Source organism: Amblyomma americanum, chromosome 6 (assembly GCF_052857255.1).
Source record: "Amblyomma americanum isolate KBUSLIRL-KWMA chromosome 6, ASM5285725v1, whole genome shotgun sequence".
Lineage (NCBI taxonomy): Eukaryota > Metazoa > Arthropoda > Arachnida > Ixodida > Ixodidae > Amblyomma > Amblyomma americanum.
Window position 1 is genome coordinate 42,135,227 of NC_135502.1, and position 5,781 is coordinate 42,141,007.

Below are 5,781 nucleotides of genomic sequence, written 5' to 3' on the forward strand. Positions count from 1 at the left end.
GAACACGACGATCGCCATCGCACATTTGGAACGTGCTGAGAATCTGCTCTGAGATGCGGCGTTGCAGCAGGCGTGACGATTTCGGCCTCTTCAGCCGTGCTGGAAGTCGCAGCAAGGGATTGTAGATGTGGCACGCCATGAATTAAAAAAAAAAAAGCTACCGAAGTGTGTGACGAAAACCCGGGACATGTGTCGACTACTCTCAGCAGTGTGCTGGTACTAAGCCGTCCATACGAGCATGGTGTTCAAGCGTGACGAGATTCCTTGATATTTGGTGCCTGCAATTCGAAACAAAATAAAATAAAAATGTCGGCGAGTGCGAAGACCATTAAAAGAGCTCACACAACACCGCGTCACGTGTTTTGTACCGGGTTTCTGATATCATTACGCATATCACTTAATACATCGGCTTCTGTAAGGGGACACTTAATGCCGTTGTTTGTTAGCAATACGATAGCATTAGCAGCTGTTGTTACCTCACCGGATGTGACGTCACTTTCCTCCAGTCAATGAAAACTCTCCTCTTGGTTGATGCCATTCCTCATCAGCCAAGGGGTGAATTTTATGACCGACAACGCATTTTGACACTACGGGGCTTCTAAATAAAAAAATAACAGCAACTTTTTAAGTTGACTTTTGTTCGCAGCGGCGCCATCGTTACATGGGACCAGCCTCCTCTTCCTCAGCAGTCGGCGCAGCAGGGCCGGTATAGTAGAACAACAAGTTTTTTTTTTATTCCATTTCAATTTTTTGGTCTATTCGCCTACAGTGACTGACTTGAAGTGACACCTTTACCTACTAAGTATCCCCATATTTTCATTGGCACAAGGCAACAGTCACAAAGAATGGAAAAAAGAAAAATGATATGATATTGAAATAGAATATTTATATTGCATCGGCCCCGGATGGTGAACAGTACGTGGCCTAGGGCTCAAGCCATTCGAAAAAAAAAAACATTGTCGATGCCCCGCGACGCCTTTTCCTTAGGTAGGTAGATAAAAACTTGATTGGTGAACCAAGCCTTATTAACTGCGCCGCTCATGGGAACAGACGTCTTTGTTATCCCTGCTTCTGAACGCGAGCGCGGCATATAAGGAAAGAGTCCAAGAATGCTGCGCTCAATGTCTGCACTTACGCGCGGCTTGCATCAGTTTCAGAGTCGTGCAGAGCCTGAATGACTAAATAAAATGAACGGCAGTCAGAATTATGGTTCTCATCATGAGACCTTAGATGCTGCTTCAGACTAATTTTGTTGCATGCTTGCAGAATGGCTTTGGCTCCAGTCAACCGCAATAAATTTGTTATCTGCGGCTGCATAACTTTTATTTTTTCTTCATAACTGTGCGTCACCGACAAACGACCAAGCGAGAACACGATATGGTTATCGCCGTTGTTATAGAGAGATGGAGAGAGCACCGTTCAAATGCGCGATGAGGTTGATAGCCCTGCCATATGACGGGTGAAAATGCGCTGTGGGGCAGTGCCCTTAAAACAGGTCATTGTGCCCACGTGGGTGACTGATGATTCTCATGTTATGGGATGTGAGCGATATATATGTTGCACTGACCCGGGGTCAGCTCAGTTTTGGAGGGCAACCGTGAGTATAGAGTAGCACACTTAGCAAATCGTGTGTCGCGCCGAATTATGTGCACAGCCGATATACTCAAAGTTATAACTACCTTGTTCTCAACTTACACTACCTTTCGCATTGCAGTTGCTGCTCAAAACTTATGGCACAAAGAACACAGAAGTTCATAAGGCGTAAGAAAAAAAAATTGAAGGACGCTTAAGCTTCGCCTTTAAAAGCAGGACGCGACAGTGTGTTGCAGCATTGCCAAGGAATCCACGGAACGCCATCGTCCTTCGGTGCGACCCCTTGCCCGGACAATTTAAGGAAAGGCAACATATCTTGGTGGACACCCGAACCGCGCCGCAAGGCAAGGAAAATTAAAAAATGGCCTGGCTTAGCTTATGGTTAAGCCTAGGATGCGAAGCATACGTCGCTTGGCAAGCCGTACTTCTCGTTCTTCTCCCGTTTCCGTGCCTCTTTGTAACTTGCGCTTTGCGGTCTGGCGAGCCGCCCTCTCCCTGGCCGACATCTCGCTGCTCAACTGACTCAACGAGTGTGTCGCCTTTTATACAATTGCGTGACGTCAGTATCTCCTAGCGGTAGGAGCGGGAGTTAGGCCGCCGGCGGAGGCTGCGCGTCCGCAAGCGAGCGCACGAGTTGAGCCCCAGCTTTCACAGCTGTTGTGACGTCATATCACGTGGTGCGCCGATGTAGGTCAAGTGGTAGCTACGCGGCCGCGCGCGGCGCAGCAAGGAAGAGCTCGGTTGTGCGGCTAGTATGCTTCGCATAAAAAATTAAGGAAAGGACGCCTGTAACGTATCTCGGTGGACACCCGAACCGGGCCGTAAGGGAAGAAAATTGAAATGGAAATTGGTTTTAAGGAAAGGAAATGACGCCTGTCTCACAATTCTCGCTGGACACCCGTACCGCGCCGTAAGGGAAGCAAGATCCCTTCCCTTAGGCGCGGTTCAGATGTCCAATGAGATGCGCCATTTTTCGCTCACGGCCAGACATTTTTGACATTGCTCCATCCCAGGGCGTGTTATGACCGTGAACAAACACTACTAGCGCACTTTTCAGGCCCCGGCGGCTGGCATCCAAGCTGGCAGGCCGGCCCGCCCCGAAAAGAGCACATCTACGTTATTATGACGTTGGCGCTCTCCGCGCTCGCATTGGCTGCCGCCCCCTGCCGGAGCGGCGCGCCGGACGCGGTGCGCCGGACATGGGGCTCTTTAACGTGCACTGACTTTGCACAGCACACGGGCGCCTTTTGCGTTTCGCCTCCATCGATCCCGCCGCGGTGGCTCAGTAGTTAGGCGTTCGGCTACTGATCCGGAGTGCCCGGTTTCTAACCCGACCGCGGCGGCCGCGTTTCGAAGGAGGCGAAACGCAAAGGCGGCCTTGTGCTGTGCGAAGTTAGTGCAGTTAAATGTTGAGATCTCCAGGTGGCCGAAATTCTTCTGGAGCCCTCCATTACGGCACCTTTTTCTCCCTTTGTTTCATTTCCTCCTTTAACCTCCCCCCCCCCTTACGGCGCGATTCGGGTGTCCACCATGATATGTGAGGCCGTTATTTCGTCATTCCTTTGATAAAAAAAACAATTTTTTAGGCATAAAAACGTTATGACGCCAAGCTTTAACAGCCGTTCAACGCAGTTCTTGCGCATCCGTATTGCAATAAAGACAAAAGAAAAGCGTTTCCGTGGTGAGCGGTTATCACGTGCGCCTCACACGCGCAAGGTCCCTGGTTCGATCCCGGGCGGAAACAACTTTTGTTTTTTCACAGGCGCGCAAATGTGACTCGCAGTTGAACAGTGCAGCTCATAGCGAACAGCATAGAAGATAGACTGCACCAAGCATGTTTTTAAATTTCAGTTGTTTAGCTACCAGCGGTTGTCTTGCCTTCGCATTACATGCACTGCCCAAGCCCATTTCTTCCTCTTCATTTCGACTAGGATGTCATTAACACTCGTTTGTTCCCTGACCCACTTTGCCCTTTCACTGTCTCTTAACGTTACACCTATCATTTTCCTTTCAATAGTCCGTAGGTGAATACCGGTAAGACAGAATTGTTATATACTTGTCTCTTGAGGAATATTGGCGAACTGCCGTTCATGACCTGCGAGAATGTGCCAAATGGCTTCCACCCTATTTATATTCTAGTTATTTCACTCTCGTCATCCGGAACTGCGGTCACTATCTGTCATAAGTAGACGTATTCCCTTAAGCTTTCAGCACTTCACTACCTATTGTATCCTGCTGTTGCCTTCCGAGATAGTTGAATATTACTTTGGTTTCCTGCTTATTAATTTTTAGACGAATCGTTCTGCTCTGCCTGTCCAAGTCATTGGTCATCCTTTGGCGTTCATTTCCTGAATTACTTAGCAAGGGAATGTCATCGGCGAATCACAGATTACTAAGGTATTCTCGATTAGCTCTTATCCCCTACTGTTTCAATTCCAGACTTGTGAATACCTCTTGTAAACACGCGGTTATAGCATTGGCGAGATCGTGTCTCCCTGCCTGACACCTTTCTCTATTGAAATTTTATTGCTGACTTCATGGAGAATACATATATCTTACAGTATTTTTAAACAAGACACTTTTACGTCAATTCCCCAATGCCTGCATGACTGCTGATGTTTCGACTGAGTCATATGCTTTCTCTAATCTATGAAGGCTATATATAGTGGTTGGTTATATTGTGCTCATTTCTCTATCACCTGATTGTTAGTGTGAATATGGTCTACTGTCGCGTAGCCTTTACGAAATCCCGCCTCATTATTTGTTTGACTGAAGTTTAGGCAAGTCGAAGACTGAAGTTAAGTGTAGCAGGAGGCGGCAGAAAGTTCGGTGGGCGGATGAGATTAAGAAATTTGAGGAGATAGGGCTACCGCACTTGGCGCAGGACAGGATTAATTCGAGAGGTATTGGAAAGGCCTTTGCCCTGTCGTGGGCGTAGTCAGGCTGGTGATGATGGTGATGATGATGATGGCGTTTAGCGAAAGGACACTGGGGACTCGACACTATCATTCCTACATATATAAGATTGAAGTGAAGGTTATTATAGCGAAATACATGCATAGCTTCTGTTCCATTTTTTGGAGACACCATCGTGTCCCTTGTACAACGTGGCGGTGCAGTCAATACCAGGCGCGAGGACGTACCTTGTCGCCATCTCTCGGCGGGGCGCGTATGAAGCTAGAGCTGGGAGCACGGCATCACTCTCCTGCTTGGCGGTGCGTCTCAGGTCTTTTCCACGCTTATCGCTTTGTTGTCCTGTTTTCACTACATTTGAGACATTAAACCGAATTCTTCGACAACAAAGCACCTCAAGGGGTGAGGTGACACTAAAGGGATTATTATCGCCTCCTGCTCCGGCCTGCACTGCTGGAGGTACGCGTTTGACAATAAAACGGCGCCAATGACGTCACGCAAATGTTGCTATACGGTTACTGGCCAGCCACCTTCAAACGACTGACGTGCGTAATAAATTATTAGTGCGAATGGCAGCATGATTTCCTTACACAAAGTTTTCACCGACGTCATGGCGGTCGCCACTTTTGGATCCGGAAAGCGCAGTGAAAACCTCGGCGTTTTGTTCATCCACCTATCGCCAGTCGGTTCCAGCGTACGCTGTGGAAGCTAGCCGCAGTACAGAAAGATGGCACCCGTGACGTCACGTGAAAACTGCTGTTCAGGTACTGCGTGCTAAGCATGCCCCGTGATCAGGAAACAAATTCGGCGTCTGAATGCGAAGTATCACGCCGAAACGCGTCCATGCTGGACACGAGCCAAATACTTTGCGAGCTCGGCCTCTTTTTCGTTTCTCCTTGTGAGAAAAGGCGTTATGCTTACTGCAGCCTCAAACCACGCGTCCGTACGAGAAAGACCGAGGAAACTGTTGAGAACAAGTTTGGGTGGCCTGCCTGTATTCCTGATTGGGGCTAATCCAGGGCTCCATGGGCATTTACTAACCCCATAGGCGCCGTACGAGGAGGACATACGTACGTTTTTTGAGTGCACACTTTCTGCAATGTCTCGGTATTGTGCTCCGTCATTGAGTTGCGAAAGACGGTCATTATCCAGACAAGTACGAAAAAAAAGTTTCCGTCTGAGATCGAACGGGGACCTTGCGCGTGTGAGGCACATGTGATCGCCGCTACAACGCCTAGCTTTGTCAGCCGTTCAACAAAGCCACTGCACATCCCG